At 33.2% G+C, this 26,086-nt stretch overlaps 1 long non-coding RNA gene across 1 annotated transcript; it reads left to right on the plus strand.

Moving 5' to 3' along the window:
* Window positions 1–1,818: 1,818 nt before the first annotated feature.
* Window positions 1,819–25,829, plus strand: LOC119254814 (uncharacterized). The gene is made up of 3 exons (XR_005127366.2): window positions 1,819–2,138; window positions 21,930–21,983; window positions 25,649–25,829. It is a non-coding gene; the product is annotated as an uncharacterized LOC119254814 (long non-coding RNA).
* Window positions 25,830–26,086: the final 257 nt, after the last annotated feature.

Here is a 26,086-nt window from a genome sequence, read left to right on the forward strand (position 1 = left end):
AGCTTTTAAAGCTTTAAAAACTATCAGGCTAATGTTTTCAGTCTTCTAAATGATGCTCTTCAGATGGAATAGTTCTGTGCTTTTGGGTAAAGCCACTGAGGGACAGGCATCATTGGGTCATTTATTTTATTGTAGTTATTTTCAACTCAATAAACATTTAGAAAATGAGTATTTAAAGCAAAACACATTACTAGGCACTGAGATGAATACAAATGCAAGCAAGAATGAAGCTTATATCACAGAAAACACATAAAACAAAGCAAAATGTAAGTTGCACATGGAGTGAAAATTTGGATGGAGATACCAGAGAGAGATGTGAAAATATTAACGTTAACCTAAATCTTGAAGAGCAGGGTGCAAGAAAGCAGACACAGTAAAATGGCATTCAAGGAAAAATGAATAGGTGAAAATTGGTTGTATTTGAAAAACAGACAATAGACCCAGATTTTTTTAGCAAAGGCACATGTAAAAGAATAAAAGGAGGGCCTCCCCGGTGGCGCAGCACTTGAGCGCTGTGTTGCAAAGCTGCCCGCAGCCTTTTCAGCACCGGTTCCCTCCCTGGTCGCTGGACGAGGGTCCCACATGGCTTGCAGACCTCTCCTGACTCGCCCGCTGCTCCCCTCACCAGTGTACTTCAGTCCTTCTGCCTGCTCTGATCCCCTCTCTGGCTCTGGTGAATTCTCTCACCCTCCCGCACTTCTGACTGTACCCAGTGCTTGTATAAATAAATAAATCTTTAAAAAAAAAAAAAAAGAATAAAAGGAGGGCCTCCCCTGGTGGCGCAGCGGTTGAGCGCTGAGCTGGGAAGCTGCCCTCAGCCTCTGCAGCGCAGGTTCGATCCCCGGCCACCTGCAAGGGTCCCACATGGCGCGCAGACCTCTCCTGCCATGCCCGCTGCTCCCCTCAGCAGTGTGTTTCATTGGTCTGTCTGTTCTGTTCCCTGCACTGGCTCTGGTGAATTCTCTCACCCTCCCATGCTTCTGACTGTACCCAGTGCTTATATACATAAATAAATAAATAAATCTTAAAAATAAAGAATGAGATAAAATTGATAAAGAAAAATCAGACCCGGATGGTAGAAAGTGCAAGTGAAAACAATGTTAAAACAATGTTGAGGAGTTTGAGTTTTCACCTGTAGCAGAATTCATCAGAGGGTGTTTATTGTAAATAAATAGGCTCTATATTACCAATTTTAAAAGAGAAGTAACATAAACCCATTTTCAGAAATTTCAAAATTAGAAGGAAAAAAAGTATAACTCACCTTGTACCACCACAAGTATTTTAAGCTCTTTTGTTCATGGAATTAGTGGATGAGTAGAGATATAAGTGAATCACCCCAGAGTTTTAAGAATAAGATATGAGCAAGTCAATATGAAGAATGTAAGTATAATGTGGCTTTCTTTTTTTATTTGAATATGAAAAGCAGATCTATGAATTTTCTAACATTTGCTTCATACATTTTCCATGTTTTCCAAGACACTTTCACATTTACCATTCTGTCTTTTTTCCTGAGAAATATGTAAGAGGGCTGTCTTTGGAATCATAACTTAGTGAGAAAATTAAATGACTCTGTTAATGTCAAACAATCAAAAACACAAAGTTAGATTAGAATTCAGGTTTCCCAAAACATGTTTCAATGTTATTACCACAATATTTGTTCAAATTACTGGAATAATTGTCTTCTATATAGTATTCTTCCACTTATCCTTCCAGAATCTTATCTAGATTCTGAGCCTCTATTAATTCATGGCTCCAAGGCACCACGAGGGTGAAAGGTCAACAGACATTGTTCTTAATCTCAAGGTCCTTAGCCTTTCATGGAATATTCATGGCAAAGTTCAGAGTGAACATTTATTGAAAACTTCTATTATGCACAGAACTGGGTGCCATTTCATGAAAAACTTCCTTTCTTCTAGAAGGACTTTAACTATGCTAGAATAGTCCTTCTAATTCTTTACATCACTTATCAAGGCAAGGAGGTGGAAACACTTCTCCAATTGGTAAATTTTGAAGAAGCGTGACAAAATTTCATCTTGCCTTGAGTTGGAGCCAAGCAGAAAGGTGCACTCTTCTTGACCCTATGCCATGGAGTGCCTCCTGCAGTAGACACCTATGGCATTCTGTCAGTGCCTGGGTTGGTAAGTCTGATTCAGAGTGAAAAGCCAGTAAGCACATCAGGCTATGAATCTAAGTCATGTCGTTTAATTAACTTTCTTAGTAATACAGTTCATATCTTTATTTCCTTATATGTGATTATGTTTATCTTAGTTGGATCTACTACACATTATGGGAGGAGAATCATTATTTAATGAGCATCTAAACAGTATATCTATAATCTCATTATCAACAGCCATAGAGAATAGACGATAATGTTATCATTATCCCAAAGAGGAAAATGAGACTTAAAAGGTTAAGTAATTTACCTATGGTCACACAGTTACTTAGTGTCATAGAAGAATAATGAGCTAAACCTCAGTATTTGATCACATTATAGACATACTACAAGGTAAACAAAGTTTAAAGAGAGATACACTATATTATTATATGTTTGATTCCATGAGCAAAAGAAGAGCTTGTTTTACAGTACTGGAAAGTCTCAAAGAAAAGGGAAAAACATCCTTTGAGAACAATGGTATTCATTATCAACTAAGCAAACTTAAAAACATGGAAAAAATCTTACAATCTTATTTATGAATCGGATGTTATAATTTACCCAATACTCTTTTATATAATATGCCTCTTAGTTCCCATTCTGCTTCATACTATAGAGCATTAAATATAAATTCCAGTTATAGAAATAAAGGGAATTAGTTTCCCATTGTCATCAATACCTAAATTTCACCTCAACAAGAAGAATTTATATTATAACCTAAATCAGGACTCAATCCAGTCAGATTCAGTGGTTGTTTTTATTTTGTTTGGAGTCTGATTATATATGTGGAAATTCCATCTGTGAGGCTCAGTTAAGTACAGAAGCAAAATGAAGGGAAATGTGCTGTGGATTCATTGTATCATGTTATAGAGAGATACATCCTACATATTGATCTTAGCAGAGATAACATAAATATGAGAAAGAATGGCTAGAGAGCCTATGCTGCAAATTAGTTTCTGTCAAGGGTTCTTCCAAACCACAATAATTTGTTAGGGGCACTCACAGATCTTGGCATATAGTAGCACTTAGGATTATGATTTATTTGGAAAAAAAAAGATATAAAATCACCAAAGAAAAACAATGTACATGGGGAAACCAGTTACAAACTTCCAAGTGTCCTCAGCGTGTGGTGTCACACTGGAACCTCTTAATTCCCCAGAAACAAGCTATAACAATATATGTGTGAAATATTCCAACCAGAGAAATCTCTACACAATGCCCAGGGTTTTATTGGAGGTTGGTAAACAGACTCTGCCTGGCACATGCCAAAATTCCACACACTCAGTAAGAAAGCAGGTGTTCAACATAAACCATATTGCTTATACCATATAAAAGGCAGAGGCAGTCTCTTATAAATTAATGGTGGTAAATCTAACTTTCCAGATGGCAGGCAATGGCTAACCATACATAAAGTCCTTTCAAAGGATAAACAGTCTCAATTCTGTAATATTAATGTTTTCTGTATAATTTCAAATAAAAACATTACATAAAATAAGAGTTCAATGATACTTTATTAAAGTATTATGGGTAAAATATCTTTAGGTCTTTTTAATAGAAAGAAAATATATTTTAAAAAGTTCACTTAGCTTTGGACTTTATTTATACTATAAAGATATTATAACATCAAGGTTATTATATTGTTATGAGTTCAGAATAGTTCTCTGATGTATGAATTAGCTAATGTTCAAAAATAGAATTGATATCAAAGCCTACTTTCTACTTCTTACACCAAGTTAATATTTCTTCAGCAAAGCTGTATTGAAAACTTCATTGTTTTTTTTTTCAGTCATAAGAATTCAATTTAATTGAAAAAGAATAATGAATCATTATTTCTATCATGCTAAGATCATTATTTAAACTGCTTGGTGTGTTTATTTCTGTGTTTTTATTTTTATATGCACGTGTACTCTCATTTTTTTTCCTTTTCAAATGGGACTCAGGCTTTCTTAATATAGCAATGTATCTTGGAAAGAGGAATATAGGAAAATGAAAAAGAAATGAGAAATTTCAAGAAGTAGCAAAAGTACTATGAAAGAATACACGAAAACATGCATTTTGAGATCTGAATAATGAGTTAATCCAGAAAAAAATCTGGAGAAGCAAATTCTAGTGGAAGCAACATTAATGAGACAAAAATAAAAATAAGCATAGAAAGGGAATTCCTTTTTTTATTTTTTACAAACAGGGAAAAACATTTCAAGATTGAGTTAAACTTTTAAAACCTCACTCTGATGTTTTAAACTGATGCCCTGGGGCATCAGTTTTAAGATGGGAAGAGAGAGGTTAGAGGCTGTTATAGGAATGTAAGGAATAGAGAATGAAGGTTTGGTGCAGAGCTACAGTAACACAGATGAACCATACTGATCAGAGTTGGGAAATACTCTGTATATAGAATTGATGATATATTGGTGATAATATATTGATGATATATTGGTGATACACTGAATATAAAGTGCTAAGATGAGACATGAAGTTTGATTCCTAGATTTTTTAGACTGACCATTCATTTGAAAGAAACTTTTTATAAATTTGGAGTCACAGATTTGTTATATGTAATGAAAATTATATTTTTCTTTCTATAGTTTGTCTTACAATTTGTTATTTGTGATGTATAGAACTATTTAATTTTATGAGGTTAAATAAATCATCTTTTTCTATATTTGTTTGGCAATAGGTTTATAAAGTCCCTACTTGCAAAATTAGTAAATACCTTCACTTTCCCCAAGGTCTGCCAAATTAATACACTATTTATTTACATAGTACATCCTTTTTTCATTAACTGAGATGCTACTATTTAAACATACCTAGTCTTATTTAATTTGTATCAATTTCTGGTATTTCCATTTTAATCTATTTTTCTGAACTTGGTTCAGTAATCAAATTATTTTCTCAATTATTAAATTTTTACTTAGACTTCATTCTAATATGGAAAATCTGTATCCCATACTAATAGTTTTCAATATTTTCTAGGTTACCCTTTCATATTTCTTTCTCTATATGAATATAGAATAATGAAAAAATATCTAAATACTTGGTAAATTACCAATATTCCAGCTTTATAGATGATAGGAGTTAATTTTTTGGAATAAAGTACATTGAATCTAAGAAGTGACATAGGGGCATAGTGAAGAAAAAGCATTATTACTTTCTATTCAACAGTGCCTTCATAGTAAGTTTAATTTCTTGCTTTCAAAAAACACTTTAGATAACTGTCTTATTTTACAACAGTAATTATATTGCAAGTTTCCTTAATTATATATATTTACATTTTACAATACCAAATGATTCATGATAGATTTCTTGTACATAATTAGTCCATCCTTTAAAACACCCAGTTCACATTTCTGCTTACTTCAGAGGAAAGAAATAATCTAGAGTTGCTTCCTTTATCCTCTAGTTTAAACCTGATCCAGAACACAACATTACACACTTCTTCATCGTCATGTAACCAATATATGCTGTTTGAGTTTCCACACAAGATTCTTTCTGAAAATGAAATTGTATGACTTTGATTTATACTTTACATTTTAATAATCATTTTCTTATAACCACACTCTCTCTTCTTCCCTAGAATACTCTGAATGTCTTATTCATACATTTGACAGGTATTGCTTAGAAAAAAATAAGAATGAATTACAAAAATCTTGCTTGGATTCAATTTGCATAATTCTAGTTATGAAAGAGTTTGATCAGCCTGTAGAATGAAGTGAGAAATCCATACAGACATTGGTTTATAATAATGCACACCTGAAAACTATATAAAATTATAATCCACTGTCATTTCAATAAAAGTTAAAAAAAAAAAAGACTAGAGAGCTAGCTTGCTCTTTTACTGCCATGTGAGGACAGCTAGAAGATGGCCATTGCTACCCAGAAGAGAACTCTCAGAAGAACCTGACCATGCTGACACCCTAAACTATAACTTCTAACCACCAAATGCTGAGATATAAATTTCTATTATTTATAAGACAAAAAAGAAAAGAATTGCAGAAGCATCCTTGGTGGCCTAGGGGTTAAGTCTCAGTGCTATCACAGATATGGCCTGAGTTTGATCCCCGGCCAGGGAGCTAACCCACATGGTGCAGGAGACCTCTCCTGTCTCCCTCACTACTCCCCTTAGCAGTGTATTTCAGGAGATCCACCTGTTCTGCTCCCCACTCTGTCTCGGGTGAATACTCTCAATACCCACACCTCTGGTTTATACCCCATTTCTTATACACAAATTAAAATAAAGTAAAATTCATACATATTTTTTAAAAAAGAAGCAAATGACAATGTCAAAGAAAACTTGGTCTATTTCAAATAATACTATTCAAGGAGTTGGGATGTATTGGTTATACTTTTAATCAGTCAGATATTAGCTTCCTGGAGTTTTCCCATCTTTATGCTATGATTTTATGACAAATTGACACATCTGCCTGCTCTATTCTACACATTAAAAAGCAAGCCAAAGTATGGAATAGTCTTCAAAGCATCTGTTCCAGCTTCCATTTGCTTTCCCAGCTCAGCCCATAATGATCTTCTATAATATTGATTTTGTATACTATTACTCACTTAATAATCTAGCTCCTCCATTTTAGAATTAGCTTCAGCATTAGTTTCTCTTCAGTACTTCCAGTCATATTCAAGTCATCTTTGTAATCCAATTTTTCATTCACTTCTCAGAAAATCTCACATAGGATTTTCCCTGTTGATTAGCTCCTCAAAACTCAATTACTGGCTTTAAATCAGTCACCTTATAATCAATAAGCTATAATGGTTATTATAAGGGTTAAATGATAGAATAATAAATTGCTGCACATAAAGCACATCATAAAAGCTCAATTATCGGAAACAATTAATAGCTATTGTTTCCTCCAACAACCAGTTTTAAAAACAAACTGATTCAAATGACTGCATTGTCTACCCATAGTTGATAAATAGTTTGACTAATCTGTATTATTATTTAAATGGCTAAATAGGATCGATTCAGGGTGTGTCATCTAGTAGTTGTTGCTAATGTTCATTGTGTTTTGATATAGGAACAATATTTGTATCTTCAGACAGAAAAGGAGCCAAGAAAGAGAAAAGATGAAGATAAATAGGGTGACCACATACCCTGGCTTGCTGGTTGCAGTATCAGTTATTATCTATTATCCTGACATTATTATTAATATTGCTTGGCATCTTTCCACCTCGGCACTGCCAAATTGAACTGTGATGATGAAAATGTTGAATAACTCAGCTATACAATATGGTAGATACTCGCCAATCTAACCATTTAGCACTTGATCATGACTAGTGTGACTTAATTTTATTTCACTTAATTTAAACTAAATTAGTGTCATGTGTCTAGTGGCTACTATATTGAACAGCATAGCTTTAAAGTGTTATTGTTTGGATAATACATCATATGGTCATCCTAATGATAAATTCTATTGGTCAACTGACATCGTTAAGGTCATCAGAGGGGAAATAATTCAGGTGGACGGATTAGTCTTAGAAAAGCAAAGTGACCTTACTTTTTTCATGAGTAGGATGGACTGGGTAACCATACATGGAAATTTTTCAGGTGTGCAAATGTTCATTGAGAAAGCTCATGCCAAATGGTCTTAGTAAAAGCAATAAAATATGAGCTATCTTCTGAAAGTGAAGGACATGTGATTTAGAACCACAAATTATAGCTACAAATCGTATGAGAGAACCAAGACTTCAGTGAGAACTAAATGTTTCAAGCTGGGATAATCGTACGTCATATTCTTCCCATGTTCCACATTTCATCTATGTTTTTTATAATTTCCTTTCTACCATAGTTCAAATATTCTATCACCTCACAAGCTGCTCCTTGTGTTCCTAATTAGCAGGCAACCAGTAAAGGAAGAAAGTGACCTTTTCTTGACTAATTTTCCTTCCTCGATTCAACAAGAGCCTGTAAAGTACTGTACAATTAATAAGAATACAGAAAGAAGTAAAGGTCTTACTTTATGGCATAAAAAAGTATTAGATTCACAAAGAGCAAACTAGTTATAATTCTAACGATAGTATACATTTTCTAGCACAGTACCAAATTGAGCCATTTTCTGTGTTTTGCAAGAATAATAGAACATGTGATTCTTTTTCTCTTTTCCCTGTTGTTTGAATGCAGCTATTTCATCAAGTCATAATTAGGAGTGACATACAGACCTAACTCATTGTAATAGCACTTACTAGAACTCAAAGTTTGACTTACTTGTATATTCCATTTCAGATATGAAATGTTATTTTTAAATGCTTCAAGAAACTATGGAGGGCCTCCCCGGTGGCGCAGTGGTTGAGTGCTGGGTTACGAAGCTGCCCACAGCCTCTGCAGCCCTGGTTCAATCCCCGGCTGCTCCCCGGCCACCGGAGGAGGGTCCCACATGACGCGCAGACCTCTCCTGCCACCCGCTGCTCCCCTTAGCAGTGTACTTCGGTCCCCTCAGCAGTGTACTTCGGTCCTTCTGCCTGCTCTGCTCCCCGCTCTGCCTCTGCTGAATTCTCTCACCCTCCCGTGCTTCTGACTGTACCCAGTGCTTGTATGTATAAATTAATTAATTTAAACAAAAAAGAAACTATGAAGACTTAATTTTATTTTCCTTCAGCGAAATATTCACACAACTTAATCTAGTACAATCACAGATTATAATGTTAATTTAACCCTGATTATTCAGGGTTCCCATGAGAATGAGTGATATATGTTTAATTATTATCTCTAGAAAATATTATTTGGAAGCAGAAGGGGTTAAGTACTGCAATTTTTGTTTTCTTTTTTCACCTATCTGATTCTCCAGACAGCCTAGCAAAAACAACATTGCTTTCTGTGTCTCTTATAAAGAAAATACTGGACCTAAAACCACACAGTTGGTCTTTTCAATTTTCTTAACTACTGAATTGGATTAACTGCATGATCTGAGTCAATTGATTGTGCAGAAATCAATGGCTGAGAAGGCCAGATCTTCTCTCCTGGTTGGCCTCTTTTCTAAGCCTCTGAGCATGTAATGTTCATTCAGCACACCATCAACTTTTAAAATAAATTACTTTTTAGGTGCTCAAGCTATAACCTCAGTGGATGATACCTGTCTCAAAAATATTCATGCAAATAAAATATCATGCAAAATAAAAATATCATGCAAAATGAAATTTAGACACTTGCAATAAAATAGCATTTATTAGCTTTTTTCATTGTTTTAATATAAAAATATAGACAATATAAACAAAGAAAAAAGAAACTATCATAATTCAATTACTATTAACAGTGTGATGTGATATGAGAAGGACTCACCACATCCTTCCTAAGTTTAAAGATGAAAAAAAAAAAAAAAAACCAGGTCACAAGTCAAGCAATGCAGGCAACCTCCCAAAGTCAGAAAAGGTAAGAAAACAAATTATTCCCTACAATTTCCAGAAAGAAACACAGGTCAAATGACACTTTGATCTTAGTCCAGAGATTTTGTGTTAGATGTACCACTATTCTCCCCCATCCGTTCCTGCAACCAGACAATAATTTGAAATACTGCCAGATATCCATATCCTGCAAAAGCAACTACTCAATTAGAGTCAATTATTTATTTTTCTTTATATTTCTATAACTAAATCCACTTGTTTATAATAAATATTTTGTCTTCATTAGTAATGACATGTTTGTAAATTTTAGAGTCTGAGCAATGCACTCTTATATACAATAAAACTCAAGCACTTTAAACTTAGGAGAAAAACAAATAGTAACATTGACAACTGTAAAAATAGTAATTATTGGTAAATATAGTATATTAGTATATGCTTGTTTAAATACAATCAAAAAGTGCTAAAATTTTTTTTGATTTTTTTTAATATTGAAAAGCTAGTCTAACAAAGTCAAGATTATCTTGATATATATAGAGTTGCAGGAACAGTATTTTTTATATTCTCATATAGGAATAATAATCAAGATTATAAAATATATAAGCCTTTTAATATATAAGAACCCACAAAGATTGTGTTTCTTGTCAAACAAGACTAAGATGCCATTGCTGCCAACTACTTAAGACTCCTTTATCTCAAAAGCTTAATGGCTAAACCTTTAGAGATTTAATATGTCACTATGTCTTGAGAAATGAGCAAGATATGCTTGATTAGTTTAAAATTGATGCATGCATTTCTATGAGACTATTTAGCACACTATGGCTATGTGTATAAAATGTCAGGATTCTTAAGTTTGATGTGAAGTCAATGTCTGGAGATCAATTAACTTAAAATTTATTAAGAAAAGAAGAAATCTATCATTCAGCATATTTTGAAATGCAAAAAAGTATTCAATGAGGATGACAACAGGTTCAATTCAATATGCACCATCAAAGAGACTGTCACATTACTCTAAAATATTTGATGCTTCATAATTCCTATAGGTGTCTTTGCCAGCTTTGGATATGACTTCTTTTACCACATTGTGACAATCCAGCACTTGTGCTCTGATTGCCTTGAAGTTTAATGTACTTCTATTTTGAGGCATTTACTGAATCATATTAAGAAGCATGGTGCTTAAGCTATAGAAGCAGAACATTTTTCTTTATTCCATTAAAAAAGTCTCTCATCTTCTTCCTATGTATTTTCCCTAGCCAGAAAAGAAAATATTGCTGTCACTTTCAGTGGGGTTTGCCTTTCATCTCACAGTGGCATTTCAGGTCTCTAAGTGGTATCCAATTTATTTGTATTCCAATGCCACTTCAGTGAAGCATGCCTCTCTGTCAGCTGAATGCAAGCTTCAGGTGCTCAGTACTTGGAAGCCATGCCATGAACAAACTGACAATATCAACTGCAACCAGTCATCTTGCAGGTAATTTCCACATACCTGCTAGAGAAGAGTTCTCAAAATTATTCAGCAGCACCATCTATAACACGTTTGCAATTAATCTGAGACTCCTTCCCTTAGCTTTCTCAAACTGTGACATTTATTGTCAACTCCCTTTCATCATATTGAAAATGATTTAGCATTTTTTTTATTTCCAATGAAAACTTTCATTGAATATTAAATTTTCAATCTCTTCAAATTATTTCAATTTACTGTTTAGAGTCAAGTGTTAAATAATCCCTATAATTTATCATTTTGTAGTTCATAATTTTATATCTGAAATCCAGAATTACAACCTAAATAGTATAATATGACATTCTTAGACTAGCATACTTTTCCTAGTTTATTTTATTTGCCCCTGTTTTAAATATTCACTTAAGATTTTACAATTAAAGAATATTGTGACTGATACCATATATTAAAATGTCCCTGCCAATTTATTCTACATTAACTACAAAAAGTGGCCTACACTTTCCATTCTTTGCAATGCTACTTTTCAGCTTACCCCATCATGGCTCAGAATCTGCAGCACTACTGCCTTGTGTCTGTGCTAACTTTGTGACTTGGTTTGTTCAACGGAATTGTCAGAGTGCCAGTTTCAATTCTATGCTACAAGAGTCTCTGCACCTCACTCTTTCTTGAAAGCCCTGCCTCTACCATGAGATCTAACTCAGGCCAGCCTTCTGAAGTGTGACAAACAACTTGGAGCAGAAACAATTTATGGAGGTAGAATCACCTATATCAGGATGTTCGCATCCAAACCCTTGAGAGCGTAGATGATGAATAAACCTAGCCAAAATTGCATGAACCCTGTGCAGGAAATCCAGAAATTCATTATAAATAAGAATTATTGAATTCTTTATTTAGATACAATGCAAAATAAAATGGATCCTTGCATCGGGTTAAGATACATTAATGATACATCAATTGATGTATCAATTAAGATACACCAAAAGAGAAGCATGACTTTCAAAAATTTTGTGAAAGATAAACTATGTCCAGCCATGTTAATTTTAACCAAAAACACATATTTAATTTTTTATTTAATTTTCTAAATCAATATCCTGTGTTGAGGCATCACTAAGGAATTGCAAAAGGCCACATGGAGAAATCAATGAGATGAACTTTGAGGAGTGAAAAAAATAATTGTAAGAAAGAGGAGAAATAATATAGTCTCCATGGCATGGCAGAGTGAGACACATGAAAAAGTGAGCTTTATTGAAATAAAATTGCATACAGACTTAGCAGGTGATAAGGCTGAAAATTAGGTTGGGATTAATTGCAAAAAGCTTTCTCAGACTAGCCAAAGAATTCAAATCTAATTTTATGGCAATTAGGAGACAAAACAGAATATTTGATAGAAAAATGACAATAGCTCAGGAGACTGAGTAGAGAATGATTTAAATGAAGATAAGATTAGGTACAGGTATATGGACACCAGATAAAGTTGCTTAGCCAAAAAAAAGGAGATAATAAAGGGTTCACATACCGTGTCAAAGGATAAAACAAAAACAAAGTCAATCATTATTCAGAGTTAGAACTGACTAAAGTAGGATCAGTAAAAGAAGGGAGATCACAAAAACTTAGTATTTTTCCCAGATTTCCAGATTTAAAAAATGAGGTCAATTGTGATAGTTTCATCAAATGAAAGATTTTAGAATTTCTGTGAGAGGAGAAATAATAAATTTGCCTTTAACATGTCAATTTTGAAGTTGTTTTGGGACATACATGTTAACATGGCAACTGAAAATACAAAATAAAGCTAAAAATAATAAATTTGTATTTGTTTAGCTCATCATTTTGATGGCATTTAAACCTTGGAAGTCTGGGAATACCCATGAATAATATTAGCATAAGAAAAAATAGAATTGGATTAAGAAAAGAATCCAAAATAAAAGAAAAAAAATGTACCCTGGGAAATACAAAAATCTAAAGGACAAAGGAGGAGAAGCTACTAAAGGACACTGAAAAGTAATTTTCATATCTGAATAAAGATTAAAGAAAATGATATCCTGAAAAACAATGACACACATTCCTCACAAAGAAGGTGGTCAAGGTTAGGGGCTGAACAAAAGGTAAAAGAGATTTGAAAGAGCAGCTCTATTAGCAATTAAGAGATGACTGCAGCTTTATAGGGCACTAAGCATTTGCTGCTTGCTAAGAGTAATTCATGGATGGATGGGAATTTAAAAATTTGAATAAATTACTTAATGCCTTGATGAAGAGTTGAAGAAGAAAGGTAGAGCTTGAAAGAAAAATAGGTAAAGGATGTCGTTATCTGAGCTCCTTTATAGGCCAAGCTCCTTTATAGGAGAAAAGGATTAGCAAGGATTCAGAGAAATAGCAGGAAATAGTCTTTAGCACACAGATGAAGCAGCTACCTTTGAAAAGAAGGCAGGAAACCTAGGCCTCTGAGTAAGGGAAGAATGGACATCACAAAAGGAGTGTTAGTAGGAGAAATTCAAAGTCGTGGCTTTCTCTGTGAAGTGTTGTGTGATCACATACATCTGAGGAGGTATGATCCTATACCTCTGAATCATATACAGTGTTGTAAACCAAAATTACCTCAATAAAAAAAATTATTTTAACTGTGATGGTATGAAAGTACAATAGAATTCAGAATAAAAGCTTGGTCTATACTATGAAAATTCCAAAGGAAATTGGAAAAGAAAAATTACTCCAAACAGTTCTGAAGACTCAGTTGAGGTTGAAGAACCCTAAGTTTATGATTGTAAAGATGTATATTGATCTGTATGAAATCCAGGGGTAGCAGTGAAGGAAATCAGTGGTTGGATTCACTTGAATGAGAACATTAAAAACAGCATTGATAAAAAGCACTAAAAGACATAATGACACTGTTTGGAAGAAAGATGGTAGTCAAGAAAGAAGCCTGGAGTGAAGCAAGAGTAACAATTAGATTTACAAGGAAGACAAAAATGAAAGGTAAATCCTCTCCAATTCAATTTTACTATTGAGCAAAAAAGACTTTACTGTGGCTTTTTCATACATAAAAAGGTAAAATTTCACTGATTTATATCTGTTCTACCTAAACAGTAAGTACAGTTTTTCTGGGCCAAATAGTTTTTTACTATAGCACTTTCAGTGAGCATTCACAATTATAACCTACATAAAACATTATTTCCTCTATTAATAAAGCACTATTTTATTTACCTTTCCCAGGCTAAGTTAAATGTCAAGCATAGTTCAACAAAATAAATCTATAATTCTCAATTGACACAAATGCTTATTTTATTAATGCCAACTCTACTCCAAAATAAAATCATGTGGGATTGACATTATGTACATATTTCAGGTAAACTAATTTTGCTTTTTAATATCAAATACATAGGGGGAGTAATTAAAGCATTTGTTGTCCTTTTCTCCTGGTTCCATATTCATGGACTTAGAAGATAATAATTAAAATGAATTTGCTCAACTCAAACACAGCATAAAAATGTGAAGGTAGATAGACAGATGGGAAATAGATGGATAAACAGATGGTCATATCACGTTAGAAAAATAAAGTAAAAACTTGCTTGTCATTCTAATTAACAGTGAACATCATTCTTTAAACATGCACTCTGGATTGAAAATAACAGTGTAAGTGCTAAACCATACATATTATTATAATATGTAGTCCTTAAGGCAAAAACTAATATATAATCTATGACAAGATTTTCATTTTCACTTCAGATCTTAAATAATTGTAAGGAATGTTGATAAGAGTAACTTTTATGATTTTAAGAGTAAACTGATAAAATTTTAAAATGTATATATTTATAGGCTAAACAAATGTAAAATTATTTCATATTCTCCACTTAAAATTAAGGTTCATGGGGGGATACTGTTTTTAAAGGGGCTGAAATAACCAGGCAGAACTGAAGATTGGGTCCCAAGTTTTAATTCAATCCCAGTGACTGACCAATATGTGCAAGCAAAGGGAGAAATATGGAAAGTAACTGTGGAAATTCTAAATTTATCTTGATTAGTCTCAGAGGAAAAGAAGGGATGTAACCACTGGAATTTACCATTTAGGGCTATCAGAGTCCATATTTGATGGGTTATTTCAAGCTGTGAAGCAAAAGTCATTAACATGCTTTCCCCTGAAATCCAACAACTGTGGCTCAGAAACTAGGGCTAAGGTGAAGATAAAGATCTCATACAAGGAGAGGCAAGCCTACGATCAATGAAATGAAGCTGGTTAATATTTTTTAAAGTACATGACTGCTTGCTTGACCTTATACCAGAACTAATTAATAGGCTTCAAAATATAGTTCAACAGGGCATAAGAGACCTAATGCAAAACTGTCAATCACATAGGCATGTCCTTACTTCTGTGATCCATCATTGGATAATAGAACTTCCTTAAAAAGTTTGCAATGGCAGTCAATGAAGTCACAATCGATCACATGTAGTGACTAATAAATGCAAGCTCATTTCTCATAACTATAAACCAACACTTCCAGGAGCAGAGAAACAATACTTCAAGAATAAAGATTTTGTCTTAAAAAGCTGTGGTTTTCTCAATATCATGTGATATCTGGAACATAGTAGTAGATGACCAAATTAATGAAATAAGGAACAACTTGCTTACTCTCTTCATATAAATATTTTATTGTATATTAGTAATAAAAAGTATTTGTCAAAATTTGTCTGTGTTTATGAGGTGTGAAACAAAATCTAAGAAATGCACTAATAGCCAATGTGACTATACTAACCAAACAAAAAAAAAAAAAAAAAAAAAACTAGTTCAAAGAAATTCAACATAAGCATTGAAAATATAAGAACATGATCTATAATGGTCTCAAGTTAGTAGGCATTAAATATAATTAATTGTGTATGAAGTCAGTGTAACTGGCAAGTGGTAGAGGTGACTCTAGAATCAGAAAGACTTGAATTTGAAACCCACATGCCCACCTTACTAGATTTGACTTTACCTAGAAGCTAAATTAACCTGAAATTATTTCACAAATACCAGCAGAAATGTGAGATTCCAGAGTTGTAGAAAAGAAATTTGTACTTATGTTTCCCTTCCCCTAAGTTTTACAGGGGCAGCGTAATAAGCCCACATGGATATACGCAAGCACCAGGTTTACATCACAGCTGAGGAACAAAGAATTTGTGGAATCTGCTGTTTTTATAACAATCAGTAAACAAGCCTGTTCATTGTCCAAAGGAGGAGAGAGACATTACCTGATTTCTCAACCTTGAGAAACAAAACTGAGAAGTAGCTTAGTGCTCAGGGACTTGTGGTCTGGCACAACCAGCAAGATTATAACAGTGTGGTATTCACAAAGAGTATAGTCTCTCCAAAGACACCTCATACACATTATTTCCAACCATTCATTCATTCATTCATTCATTCACTCTCTCCCCTTTTTTCAAGTTTTATTTTTATATGATACCTTTCATCATATTTTATAGTCTCTCACCAAAGTAGACTCTAAGAAAGATCTGTTATTCACTATTACAATATTTGTTTGTAATATATCTGTGGTTTAATTTAAGTATTTATCAGTTTGCTAAAAGTTAACGCTTTTTTAAGATACCAGTTAACAAGATGAAGAAGGCCCCTACTCCAACCCTCAAAATCTTTATCATTTAAAGACAGACTGTAACCGCCTATTTCAAATGGTTGCTGAGAAGATACAATAAATAATGCAGATAAAATATACAATGTTCCATCTTGAAAATTCTTGCATATAGTCTATAGTTTGAAATGTTTTATGATATTTAAACATTTCATTTTTATAATAAAAATCATTAAACAGGTAGACTTGCATAAAAATAATCAATGTAGGATTAATTGATATATATATATATCTTAGTATTATTTTTCCAAATATTGCTAAAGAAAAAATACAAATATAACTAATACACCATTTTATAGCTTTCTCTTTTCTCCCTCTCCTGAGTTGTTAATAACATTTCCATTCATGTGCTTCAAGTCAATGAAAGTTTTTTTTACATAATATCATGCTGGATGTAGTGCTTGAACCTTAAAATAAAAAAACTTAAATCCAAAAGCATTGAAGACATCTATCATATGTTCTTGGTCCTTTCCAAATTATCCCAATGGCATTATTTGGGAGGAACAAGAGAGTATGAAACTGCATCTGAGTTGTTACAATAAAATTACTTTACCAAATCTTATACTCTGTGGTTTTAATCTCTTTTACTCACACATATAATGAGTTTAACCAATATACTAATCTTGCATTCATAAATGATCATGAATACTATGACTTTAAGACCTTGCTCTTTTAAAAATGTTATTTAGAATATTTTTCTTCTTATCTCTACTTCACACTTCAGAGACTTATTGAAATGTTCCTGCTAATTTCACTTGCAAACTATATCCTTATTACTGGTATTTACTGCACTTAACCTTCACCTTTCTGAAAGCAACATTAAGGTGTAATTTGCATAAGTGAAAATCATTACATTTGAATGCTTCCCTGACTATATTTTTGAAATCACTTTTCCATAAATTACTTTACAAAAACATTATTGAGGAAAAGTCATTTTGAAAGGACAATGAAGAAATTTTCTTCACAAAGTAAATTGATTTTGATTTTCCCTTCATAGATTGATCTTTGGCCAATATAAATTCAATGTAAGTGCCTCTATATTAGTCTTCCTACTATTCAGATGTGAATTCCTCTCACTGGTGTTCTTTACTTCATATTCAATTTCTATGACTAAACGCCTACCTCAACAAAAGAAGCAGATTAAATCTCAAGAAACTGATTATTAAAGAGAATGGGGAAAAATGTAAATATATATATTGGGGTTCCAAAATTAGGTAATATTGGATGATTATGAAAAATATAACATATGCATGTGTGTCCTGATTGCTGTTTTGTTTTCAGAATTATTGCAGGAAAAAATTAGCTTTTCCAATACTTATTTTGAACTAGAGTTTTCACATTGTACTTAAATCTTTTTAAATAAACTTCATACAAAATTCCACAAAACAGGTCATTTCTGCTGGACTTTGAGACAAAAAGTTGATCAATACCATTCCGTGCAAGGTCTGGCACTTTATTATAGTACCAAAGAAACATTAAACACTTTATCAAAGAAACACAATGATTTCAATCAGTTGTTCTTCTCTAGTGAGAACAAAGAAGTTACGTACCTAAGCTGCGGCAAGATATTTTGCTGTGATATAAGCAAGAACCATACTGCTAAATATGTACACAAGTTACAGAGGGAAGTTTAGTTCTCTTAAAATGAGATAAAATTTCATGTCTTACATCATGAAAATATATTCCTTTTGTGAATAAGAACCTAGATCTATTTAGATCTGTAAATTTATAACAGGCAAAATTTTATAATGTAACAATGTCATAATTTTAAATAGCAAATAATTTAAATAGTAAACACATGCTTAAATATTTTTGTTAAGTCTCTCATGTGATTAAATTTCTTGTAAAAAAGTTTCATTGCATGCCAAACACCTGTTGAAATGAAGTATTTATCTACAGATTATTAGTAGTTTTAAAAATTCATTTTAGGAATTTTGTAAATAACAATCTCTGACAACTTGGTTTATGAAGTTCCAAAAGAAAAGAAAAACAAGCTTGTCTAATTTAGTTTCTAAAAATTGTGTTATCAGTAACAAATCAGTAAAGGTGTGAAATTTGTCAAATAGTTGTACAACATTTTAAATTCTGTTATTTTGTTTTTCTGAAAATGTAGCCATCATTCTATTTTTGATAGTGGAATCATTCAGAATTTGTGAACCTATAATTCTTTATTGGCATGGAGAATCATAAAACTGAAAAAAATTCTTGCAAGCGGTTTTATGTACTACAGCGAAGCTGCAACTCACAAGGGGAAAGAGGAAAATTATATCTCTAAGCAAAAACTCTAAATCTTAACCCTAGTGAATTAACCTCAATTGCATCTTAGGAAAAAGCTTCTCTCTGGAATCTCAGCATTTATGAAAATGTCAATAATTTTGCAGATGACGAAGAAAATGTGTTTCTATTTAATGTGCGAACTGATTCCATGACCTAAATGGAAATGATCAGAATTTTTACCTAAGTACTTTTTCCAAAAGAAAAGTCTGCTAGAAAAACTTAAATGGACTATTTATATGCAGAAACAACTGTCATTTACTGCCATTTTAGCTTTATTAATGTATAATTAACAATTTAAATTATAATACATTTAAATTGTATAAATGTGATAATTCGATATTCATCTGTATTGTGAAAGGATTCTCATAGTCAAGGTACTTACCACATTTACTTTTTCTTCAGTGAGAAAGCTTAAGATTTACTCTAAATTTCAATCATAAATTTATAATAAGTTATAAATTTCAATTATACAAAACAGTATTATTAGCTATAGTTACCATTCAACACACTAAATACTCACATTTCTTTCATCTTATAACAAAATTTGTACACTTTACCCCATTCCCCACATACCCACCCCCAATATCTGTTAGTGTGTTATTTAGATAGTTTTACACTCTTAAGTTGTAAGTGTGCTGTTTAAGTTTCTGCTTATAATAGCCTGATATATAAGATACACATTCCCTTTATTGATACAGTTATTAAACTATATAATAAAATTTTTCTCTAACTAGTGAGGGTATTTAAAATATTAAGCCTATAAATTAATGTTCTGCTTGTCACTGTCATAATCACCTTCAGTTGCTATAACAAAATACCATATAGTGGGTGGTTTAAACAAAAAATATATATTCCTTACATTTCCAAAGGCTGAGAAGTTCCAAGGCCAAGGTGTCAGCCAATTTGGTTCCTGGTGAGGATTCTTTTCCTGTGAGAGAAGATCACCTTCTCACTAGGTACTCACAGGGCAGATAGAGAGGGATGTTTTATTCTCTTCCTCTTCTTATGGGGATATTACCTTCCCCTGAAGGCCTCATCTCCAAATATAGTCACAATTTTGCTTATAGCTTCAATATATGAAATTAGTGGGTGGTCATCATCTGCCAAAGTATTTAGATTTAGTATGTGTATAACTTTCATCACTTCTTGGTTTTCTAACCTAAAGACTATACATTTTTTCTGTAAAGATGGAAAAAATAGTACTTTGAAGTTGCTTTATTTTAAGCATAATTCCTTTTTTTAGATACTGCTTTTTAGAAAATTTTTTGATTCACAGTAAAATTGAGTAGAAGTTAAAGATTTCCCTTGTGCCCCCTACCCTCATATGCATAGTCTGTCCCCTTATCAACACCTGTCACCTGTCAGAACTGATGGTCCTACATTGGTCTGTTATAATCATCCTAAGTCCATAGTTCACATTTAGATTTATTCTTGTTGGTCCTCCCCGGTGGCACAGCGGGTTATGCACAAGGCTGTGAAGCTGTCCACAGCCTCTGCAGCGCCAGTTCGATTCCCGGCCCACCAGGGAGATTCCCACATGGCTGGGCAGACCTCTCCTGCCTCGTCCGCTGCTCCCCTCAGCAGTGTACTTCAGTCCTGCCTGTTCTGCTCCCTGTTCTGTCTCTGGTGAATTCTCTCACCCTCCCGCGCCTCTGGCCTGTACCCCAGTGCTGGTATAAATAAATAAAATATTTTTTAAAAATCTTGTAACTCTTTAAAAAAAAAAAAGATTCATTCTTGTTGTGCAATCTATAAGTTTGCACAATGTATAATGGCATGTATCCACTCTTACAGTATCATATAGAGTAGTTACCACTACCCTAAATGTCCTCTGTTCTCTGTCTAGTCATCCTTTCCTCCCCTAGCCACAAGTGAAAACTAAATAACTCCTGGCAAATATTCTTTTAACTGTCTCCATAGTTTTGTCTTTTCCAGTTTTGTCTTTTGTCATATAGTTAGACTCATACAGTATATATAGCCTTTTCAGAAGGAATTATGTCACTCAGTAACATGCATTTGAAGTTCCTTCATGTCTTGTCCTGGCAGTGTTCAGTTATTCCATTATTTGGACATGACACTTGATCCATTTACCTACCAAAGGATACAATGATTACTTCTAAGTTTGGGATATTATGAGTAAGTTGCTATAAAACATCCATGTGCAGACTTTGTGTGCACATACATAGGTTTCCACCTATTTGAGGTAAAGACAATTACTGGATTATATGGTAAGAGTAACTTTAGTTTTTAAATAAACCATCAAATGGTCTTCAAAGTATCTATACCATTTTGCATTCCCACCAGGATGGATGAGATTTCCTGTTGTTTCACATCCTCATCAGCATTTACTGTTGTCAGTGACCGGATTTGGGTCATTCTAATGGTTGTCTCATTGTTTTAATTTGCATTTCCTTGATGACATATGATGTGGAGTATATTTTCTTTTTTTTTTTTTAAAGATTTATTTACTTATTTATACAAGCACTGGGTACAGTCAGAGGCGAGGGAGGGTGAGAGAATTCACCAGAGCCAGAGCAGGGAGCAGAACAGACAGACTGACGAAGTACACTGCTGAGGGGAACAGTGGGTGGCAGGAGGAGAGGTCTGCGCGCCATATGGGACCCTCGCCCTGTGGTCGGGAATCGAACTGGCACTACAGAGGCTGTGGGCAGCTTCGCAGGCCAGCGCTCAACCGCTGTGCCACCAGGGAGGCCTATGGAGTATATTTTCATATGACTATTTGGCCCCAGTATATCTTATTTGGTGAGGTGTCTGTAAAGATCTTGGATCACTTTTTAACCAAGTTGTTTGTTATTTTAATGTTGAGTTTTTAAAATTTTGTGTATATTTTAGATGCCAGTTCTTTATAAGATACGTCTATTGCAATTATTTTTTCCCACTTTGGGACTCGGCTTCTCATTCTTTTTACTGTGTCTTTCACAAAACAGAAATTTTTATCTTATCTTTCATCTTTTATTTTTATCTTTTAGCTTATCAGTTAATTTTTTTCATGATTGGTGCCTCTGATGTATGTAAAACTCATAAACTAAAGATTATCTTAATTTTTTCCTATGCTATCTTCTAGGAGTTTTTACAGTTTTGCATCTAAATCTGTGATCCATTGAGTCATTTTTTTGAAGTAAGTAAAAGTATGGATGAAGATTCACCTTTCTGTATGTAAAGTTTTGTATGTAAAGTTTTAAAGTTTAGGTATCCACCTAAACTTTAAAAATATGGGCATTTCATTTTACTGAGAACGGTGAGTAGTAATAATAAACCTAGCACTTACTGGTAGTGCTAATCCTGTACTCTCAGACAATATTTAAGAGCTTTCGTATATTAAGGCCATGAATTTTCATGACAAAACTTTATCTACACTTCAGAGAAAAGAAAATTTATTTTCAAGAAACTAAATGACACAATGACATGTTAAGACCCTTCTACTCATATACCAAAACTATACATGTTATCACAACTTTAAGATTACAGAGCTAAATAACAAATGAAAGGGCAATGGCAGTGCCCTTGTCTAGAGAAGAATACAAAGTTTTTAAAATAGAGAATGTTTCATAACTACATTACACTTACTGAAATATATAGATTTTTACTTCCTTGAATCAGTATGCATTACATATGCCTCAAAGTAAATCTGAAGTAATATACCTACTTAGACATAGAGCAACAGACAATAAGTGAATGTTCATCTAATGAAAGTATTTGCCCTCATAATGTGTGGATTAGTATTTTAAATTGCATGTTGCATTTAATTATAACTCATCAAAATAATTGGAGTTTGTTCACATTATACAGTTGATTAACTATCACAGACTTAGGAAATCTGTTGTAAATCATTCTTATTTACAACCATCAGATATTAGTGATATCCAGGGATGTAATCTGGATAATCAACAATCCTTTCTTAGTCTTTACTGCACACTTTAAACTGTTCACACAAACTAACTTTGAGGCATAAACTCAGTTTGGCTATGTTAGATTTAATCACATTACATTTGTTTGTCTAATTCAAATGTTTTTAACTAACCAAAAATAACATCTCATATAAATTTAGCCTTCCAGGTAAAATAGTGTGAAAATAAACACATGGGATATACAGGCCACCCCAGCTGTCATAGGCCTGTGCTCAAATAATTAGTGTACAGAGAACACAATAAAGCACAGTAATACCAAACTTCGTTATACCCCCCGAAGCACTTTTCACTAAGCAAACTGCCCAACCTATCACTAAGACTGTCCATTTTCCTTTATGATAGTTCTTGTATTTAGAGTTAACAATTTCTACCAGTATTTTGGCATTTGAATCACTGCCACGAGATCCTCATGATGTGAACGAAAAGCAACCCTCAATATCAATATTTAATTTCTTTTTCAGTTAAAAAATGTTTACAATGTCTTTCACTTATTTATGAATACAAGACAACTTTTTCACCTTCATTTTTTGCCATCACAAATACCTCTGTTTGGATTGTACTGACTGAACAATGCAAAATGTGATTTTAATGTCACTTATTCCAACTGGGGAGTTTTCTAGGCTGTATTTGGCAGTGGTGGTGACACCAGGTGATAAAATATTGGCTTTTAGAAGCTGGACATTAGATGCCATAAGGAAAGTGTGTTGTGTACCAGACTCCAAGTATGATTATTCTCCCATGCACTACTCTATCTAAAAGAGGTGGGGATGTAAAGCAAAAATCATCTTGGAAGCAACTGAACGTACATATTTTAAATAAAATTAAATGTGGATTTACAGATAGAAATGTTTGTTCTCAAGAATTTTTTTCAAAAAGAATAAAAGATATAAAAAAAAAACAGAAAGTCATATAGCTAAATTTTAGGTAGGTTGAACCATATGAAATATCCATTTTAGTAAGTGAAAAAATGATCATATTGACAACGTCATCTAGTTTCTCCTTAATTGTAAGGTTGCAAAAGAAAAGATAATAACATTAATTATTACTTAGAATAATGAAAAACATTATTATGCAAGTAAACAACAAAAATAGTGAGACACAGCATTTAATGTCATATCATTTGCCTCCTTTGCCCGAAGAAAGTGTTGTGTATTACCTTAATTTTCAGCTATTGCTCACATCTCACACTCTCTAGAAGACTGTCACAGAGCAGATTAAGAAGTGGCAATATAAATCACAACTTCTGGTACCTAATACCATGGTTTCCAAACACTATGCTGACAAATAGTGAGAGTATTATGAACTCTTCGGTTCAATAATCCAATATTCCAACGGTAGTTAGCAAAAGTAGTGTGAAATAAAACACATTCTGAAATAAATGCCAACGTTAAAAATACTGCTTCAAAGTCTATAAACTTATTACATGCTATTATAAAGTGCCAACAGTTTTCCATTCCTGGTACTTTCGTTTTACTTTAAATCGATTGGAATTACCACATTAAATCTGTGCCTTTGAGAGCTCAGCATGGGAATAAGAAGTCAGATTAAACACAATATGGTCAGCAAACTCACACAGTATAATTATTTTTTCTTATCATTCTAAGCTCTTCACTCAAATCCACATTACATTTTCAAAGCACTAGGTTGTATGCTGTGAAGAAAACAAAAATTTTAGAACTTCTCTTTCCTCAATGAGCTATATTCTAATTTTAAAAATTAAATGTTTTTAAAATTTAAAATTTTAATTTTTTAAAAAAGTTTTTTTAATTTAGATGACATGTTAAGATTGCATTATAAAAAAGATGTCATATGACAGTAAATGATTGTCAGACTTATAGAGTACAAATGTTAGTTTATGCTAGAATTCACATGAAGGGAAGACCTCTTCAGATTCAGTCCAGAAAAGATTTGTAGACAAAATGGCATTTATTTTTCCTTTAAAATTGCTGTTATATGAGAGGGGAGTAGTGAGGCTGTTTTCATTCCAGGTGCCATGGGTTTAGAGAAACGAGAGGAAATAGACAAACTGGTTTCAACTAGTTTCTAATTTTAAAACAACAGCTCCTTTAAGTTCACCACTGTTTCTTATCACATTTTATTTACTTAGACATTTTACTACTCATAATCACCATCAGCTTATTTGTCACTGTATTAATTTATTTATCAAAAATTCTTTGACACCAGAAAAGTCTAATTTGTATCACTTATTTTAGATTCCTCAGAAAAAATACACTCTGGTAAACTTACTAACAGCTGCCTGGAATTGGCTAGAAAAACAAGCCCCACATATTTGGGGACAAGAGAGCGCTGTTTAATTCATTTCAATATTTGAAAATAGAGTTTCTTAACTTGGGAATATTCTTCATTCCCAGTTCCACCACATATTAGCATATGAAAATGTGCTTTTATTTCTCTTAATTCCATAAAGAAGCATAAGGGAAAAAAACAAATGAAATAAAGTTAAGATCCTGTCTCCCATTTTCTTAATTTTCTCTTACTGCCCCCAACTATAGCTAGTGACCTTACACTTGAGGGCCAATTCTGACCAAAGACAGGAGGAATTTAAACTGACTTTTTGGAATTCAAAATGACACTTGATTCATTATTGCCTTCCTCTCAGTATAATTCTAGGTCAATGCATCAGAAATCAATATACCTGAAATTCAATTTCCCAAATGAACAATATGCCAAATGATCAATTTTTACCAAATTTACCAATATGCTAGAAATTTGATATTTTCTACTATGAAATAGCTTAAGTCATTCCTACTAGATGCATGGTGTTTACTTGATTTTAATTTGTGAGGCAATGGTAACGTTTTAAGGATTCTTTGATGACTCTTGCCCTGGTTTTTTGCTGTTATTATTGCTGCAGCCACTTGAAAAGCTGGAATAGAAAGAGGAAGCTCTTTGCTGGGGGAAGAAAAAAAGGTCTGAGCTCATTGAATAAACTAACTTCTGGAGAAAATCAACAACACTGAAATGAAGAATACAAGCCAGGAGGTAGGGGTTAGGAAGTGCAAAGAGAAGAGAAAAAATGGGGAGTATATTGAGGTAGAAAGAGGCGAGATCGACATGTGAAATGGGGACATTTTGCAGGACTAGCAGAGATGAGCGACAGGCAAAAGAGGAAAAAAGAATTTTAGGAATAAGGAGACAGGAGACTGGGAGAGAAAGAGAAGTTGATAAACAGCAAGAAGATACTACAAGATTGAGGAGAAGAACTGAGTGGTGGGGAAAGAGGTTGACTAAAGACTAAAAAGAATACAGACTAAGGGGAATGTGAAGAAGTTATACCCAAGCTGCACAAAAA

This window comes from Talpa occidentalis, unplaced genomic scaffold, assembly GCF_014898055.3.
Source record: "Talpa occidentalis isolate TD23 unplaced genomic scaffold, MPIMG_talOcc4v2.1 talOcc4.3, whole genome shotgun sequence".
Lineage (NCBI taxonomy): Eukaryota > Metazoa > Chordata > Mammalia > Eulipotyphla > Talpidae > Talpa > Talpa occidentalis.